This window comes from Malus domestica, chromosome 12, assembly GCF_042453785.1.
Source record: "Malus domestica chromosome 12, GDT2T_hap1".
Lineage (NCBI taxonomy): Eukaryota > Viridiplantae > Streptophyta > Magnoliopsida > Rosales > Rosaceae > Malus > Malus domestica.
In genome coordinates, this window is record NC_091672.1 from 3917705 (window position 1) to 3923704 (window position 6000).

Here is a 6000-nt window from a genome sequence, read left to right on the forward strand (position 1 = left end):
GGAATGAAAGGGCCGGAAGATCTCTCGTTTTTTGTGTGAGGATCTCTGTATGTTCATATGTTTTAGTTTTTAATGCGATTCCCATGTATTTTATAGTATTATTAGCTTAAACACCAGCCATGGTGAGTAGTGGTTTAGCTCTCCTTTCTATGTGTCGTGCTATGGAATAAGACCAACTAATCCGGTCATCAAAAAAGCTTACACAGTGCCCACAAAAAGATAAAAGTGTGACTGATCCAGCTGAAGCAGAAGAGTTTATTTGGTTTTAGATATTGGAAAATTGAAAATTTTACATGGTACAGCTAATACATAATATATTGTCCATGAATTTTGTCTAGTTTCAGAAAGTGGAAACCATAGAAGGACGTATATACAGTCTTCTGAAGAAGCTACACAGCTTTCTTTTATTAAATTCAAGTTTATTAACTGATGTTTGTTGGAAAAGTTATCAATTTAGGTTATTTTTATGCACAAGAGTTTTTTTTGTTTTTTTGTTTTTTTGTTTTTATGCTTTAAGATTTCTCATGTTTATGTCAGGATATGATCTTTGTAAATAAACCTCATGTAACTCGTAAGTACTGTTCAAAAAAGCGGCTTAGGTGCTAGACGGAGGCAAGGCTATTTTTTTTATTTTGGTTTTTTAGGTAAAAGGGATTGAAGATAATTTTTTTGTAAAATAAAAACTCTGGACTTTTTTTTCTTTTAAAATAACTCTAAATACATATTTCATTTTATATATTTATTCAATTGGAGCACTTTATAATTTATACATCTTCCTACGTTGCATTTATGTTCCCAAATACAAGTGTCTATATATAAGTATAACTGTGTAGAGTCAGTTATTTGCCATGGTTATTTTCTTGGTGATTTAATCATCAGGGGGTCATCATGTGGCTGTAAAACACCATATATGTCTTCTTTGTCAAATGTAACCGGAGCTCCCGTAGCTTTCCTGATTTTGAAAGGCCTCGGGGCTGACCCGATTGAGATTTGAGAACCTTTGTGGTTTGAGTTAGAAAGGCCGATGGATGTTTAGGTGACTCTTTCGGGATTTTCAGCGAGTTTATTTATAATTTTATAAAGTATAGTTTATGAATGATTTTTATTGTTGTTGTTGAATCGGATTGATTGATCAATGTGGTTAAAGGTTGATATTGTGCATCTTTGATTCATTTAAATGTTATTTGTCCTTGATTGTTGTTTTGGTTGATGGAAAACATTGTGATATATGTGAGTGATGAAATAACATATGGGTGCATCACGCATGTGGGAGATGTCTGGAATTTTGTGTTTCTTGCTAGTTAATTCCTTGAGAAATATGCAAAGCTTAACAGAAATGTGAAGTACGAATGACTTGACCCCGTCTTAGGGTACGTAGATAGCCTAACATAGAGGTTAAATGCAGCCAAATATAAAAGAAAAGTTACTGCATTGTTGAACCATTGATTTGTGTTTTGTTTATGTCCCAAAGGCGAGGCATGATAAGTGAATATGTACTTGATGACATCATGTGTCGATCCTAGACGTATGTCGGGATCAGGGTGTCACAACTTTAGTGGTATAAGAGTTTTGGTTTAGGTTCTTGAACCTCTACCTTATATGGAGAAAGACCTTTGGGAATGTGTAATTGGTACTGAAATTTCGAGGACAAAGTTTTTATATGGGGGAAGAATGTGAAATCCCGTCCTCGGATTTCATTGTTTAAATTTACGTATTGCGTATTATGTGAAATTATTTTATTTTAGTCAACTTCAAAGTTTTAATTACTTAGTTACAAAGTTTAATTTCCGAAATTAGTCATTAAAAATTCGTAGACCTCTTGAGGTCACTCTTAGTATTTTCGGAAAGAGTTTGATCTCACGAGCACGTAGGTGAAAACCATTCGAGAATTGGATTTGTAACGAATGAGAAAATAAGCATGTAAATTCAGGGGCAATTTTGTCTTTTGCCATTTGTATTTAAGGCGGGCTCCAACAAGGATGGAGTAGCCTTTATATTTCTGGAAAAACCCCATACCGTGGGTGACCCAATTTTTCTCTTCTAGTAGCTAATGTGACCCGGTTGTTGGAAAATTTTCCGACGCCGTTTTGAGGCATTTTCCAGCTAACTGAGCTTGGCCACTACCCTAGGACGACTCCTCTTCTTCCCACAAACATAACCCACCCAAATTCATGTTTCATGGCGAACCAAGTTCGTCGACCCCCGGGTTCCTCGATGGCGAATCGTCGTTTCCATCCATTCCAATAGTAACCACCACCACCACCATCTGAGAAAGCTCAACCCTAGGAGCAAAATCCTACCCTCCGATCATCCATTGGTGCATCGATGATGGCACGACGAAGCTCGACATTTCCGGCCACCCGCATGGTTCACGACAGTTTCACCGTTCTCTAGCTTGTATCAGGCCCTGATGCAAGTGCAAATTTTTTTCCTTTTGTTATGATCTTCATTTTGGTGTAATTTGGGTGATTTTGGTGATGGTCGAAAATTTCAACTAACCGTGGCCACTGGCCACCGCAGTGAGTGGGCCCGAGGACCCACTTTGTCCCCGTTAGATAATTTTGATGCTTTGAATCCTTTTATGACATCCATTTGGCAAATTTCAACCTTATGAACTTTGACAAAAAAAAACCTTATGAACATATTTCCGTAATTGGCCGCCACTTGACCTTTGTAGTAGGCAAATATCTGATCGTTGGATCATCACAAAATTTTAATATGTCGTTATACGTAATATTTGAGAATCTTAGAAATTTATGGATCGAAAATCCAACTTACAGATCTTCTAGGTTGGATTACTAGGGTTGTTGACCATATATTTGACTATATTGATCGAGGGTTCTTAGCTTTTGGTCAAAATGTCCCGAACCGCTCGTAAATGATGAATTTAGTATTCCTAGAGACCCTGATAGAGCCTAGTGGGCCTATCTTGGTTAGCTAGCCATATTGGGGATGTGTATCTCAATTTACGTGCAAGTGGCACCTTATCGGGATTTACGTGTTTATTGAGTTTCTAGATGACAATTGTGATAATGTACAAGTGCTAGTATGAAAAGATAAGTTGAAGACCATATTAGGATTATTACGTAGAACTCGTATATTTTTGTGTCTAGATATTGGTTAGTTAGTGGAATCGATAATGCGTATACTTGAAATTATGATTTATGATGAACTGACGTATGTTATAGAATATTTGATCTGTGATAATGTGAATGCATCATGTAGCAGTGTGGTACATGGATGGTCTTACCTGGTTAATCCACATTAGGGGAGTCGTTGCCTAGCTTGTTACATTATTTCCATAAGTGGTTCATCCTGGTTAATTTGCATTGGGGAACCACATTATTGGATGCTTGCCTATGGTCCCATCTGGTTAATCCACATTGGGGGATTATACGCATTCCAGAAATCGATTCCATTGAGTGGTCCAGAATTATGTTCCGTTGGTGTTCCGTTGAGTGGTCCGGATACCCTGCTTCGTCTCAATTCCTTTGAGTGGTCTAGAATCGTGTTTTATTCGGATTCCGTTGAGTGGCCCAGAATCCCTTCCCGTGTCGGTTCCATTGAGTAGTTCGAAATCGTATTTCGCTAGTGTTTCGTTAAGTGGTCTAGATACCCTGCTTTGCTCAATTCCGTTGAGTGGCCATGATCGTGTTCTATTCGAATTCCATTGAGTGGTTCAGAGTCATTTCTCGTGACGGTTCTATTGAGTGGTCTAGAACTGTATTTCGAAGGATTCCGTTTAGTGGTCCGAAAACCCTGCTTCATCCCAATTCCATTGAGTTGACCTGTAACTATCTCCCTAGAAATATGTACTGTTCATTTGAGTCAATCTAGAATGTGGAAACATAGGAGTTGTAGGTGGCCGAACTATGCCGCTCTAGTCCTAGTTTCAGTGTATATATGAATTCGATTTGAGAACTTTTGTGGTTTGAGTTAGAAAGGCCAATGGAAGTCTAGATGACTTCTTCGGGATTTTCAACGAGTTTATTTATAATTTTATAAAGTATGATTTATGAATGATATTTAGTTTGTTGTTGAATTAGATTGGTTGATCAAAAGGTTAATATTGTGTACCTTTGAATCATTTAAATGTTATTTGTAGTTGATTGAGGTTTTGGTTGATGGAAAACATTGTGAGATATGTGAATGATGAAAAAACATATAGGTGCAACACGCATGTGGGAGATGTCTGGAATTCTGTGTTTCTTGCTAGTTAATCCTTGAGAAATATGCAGAGCTTAACATAAAGGTGAACTACAAATAGCTTGATCCCATCTTAGGTTATGTAAACCATCCAATACAGAGGTTAGATGCAACTATGATATAAAAGAAAATTTACTACGTTGTTGATTCATTGATTTCTGCCACTTTATGTTTTTGGCGTAATGTTTTAAAATATTAGTACGAGAATTAACGTTAAATAGTGAGGTGATAGAGAGAATCTATAGAAAATTCCACCTTGAGAGAGTCTCCTTATCATTTCTCATATGTTATTTGTTTTTGAAATGAAAAAACGAATTGAAGAGGTACAAAAGCTCAACTTTATGTAATGAAGTAGGATTGTAGAGGAAGGAATGTCTGAGAGTTGTTATTAATCCCCATGCTTGATGCAACATATGCATTTACAGCATCAAGCTCATCAGCTGTAGCTTTGTTTGTTGTATATCCATAAAAATATGTAGAAGAACTAAAATGGTGGGACGCTTTAAGCTTTATTCCATGTTTTTGAGTCTGGAAGAAAAATCGTACACAGTTCCCGATTCCTTGAGACACATAGTCCCCATTCTCATTTCAGGTCCTCGATTTTGGCGGATCCATATACATATTTCCCCATTCTCCTTTCAGGTCCTCGATTTTGGCGGATCCATATACATATCAGATGCTTTCCAATCCGTTCTCATGTCCAAAAACAAAACAAGAAAAATACTCTCCCTAATATAAACCTTATGACCTAATCATGCGTAAATAAATATCATGATCAATAATGTTAGATTACTACTGAATTATTTATCCTCGTGTGGCACCAATATATATAATGAAATTATAGACGTTAAGATTACTTGCGAGTTAATTAATGATAATTGTTAAACAAGGATGGGACTGTCTTTAGAGGTCGATCATTTGCTCATCTGCAGTACTGCAGGCACCTAGCAAAGTAAATTTAGACCACTTTTTTTTAATTAGTTTGTCGCTGCAGTTCAAAATTCATTAGTTAGTTGTTTTAGATTTTTGGATAGTGGCTAGCTAGCTTTACATCCAAAAATAGAAAAAGGAAGAGAAAGAGCTAGCTGAAATCACCAGTTGGAATTTGGTAAATGTTTATTGTGAAGGAGTTGGAAGTTGCACCATAATATCAATTGGCAATACAGAGATTAGCTCAACTCCTTATTAACGCATGCAAGGTCTCTCAACTTTCTTACGTGGTGCCACTCAAGCCAAACGCATATGCAAGGTCCTCAAACGATGTCTCACGTGTACTGACACTCAAGCCAAACTTGTGAACACCACAATTCAAGTGACGTCAATCAGTCACTGTTAAAGACCACACCATATCCTCTTACGCTCCATGTGGCGACACTCAAGCCAAGCATGTGGACAACAAATATCGGGTGATATGGAGCTCGTGTATCTATTAAACGTTTACACGTAGGCCAATTTGTTTTGTACCATGAAGGAAATTGAGTTCCACCATAAAACTAATTAACAATATGAAGACTAGCTCAACTCCTTCTAAGCATATCAAGGTCTCTTACCTTTCCTATATAAGACAACCCTTCACATTTTCATATAAGATGGTGTTATCTACACACCTATTTTTTACTTCCCAAATACCCCTTGTTAATTTCTTTCATTTGGTCCGATTGCCGAAAATTGAGTGGTGGGTATAGAAGATAAAAAAGTGTGTGGATAGCAGTACTTTTTCACATATTATAAAACTAGATTGTGGGCCTTGCCTTAGAATATCACACTTCTATTTGTTGAGAATTCGAGCCGAAA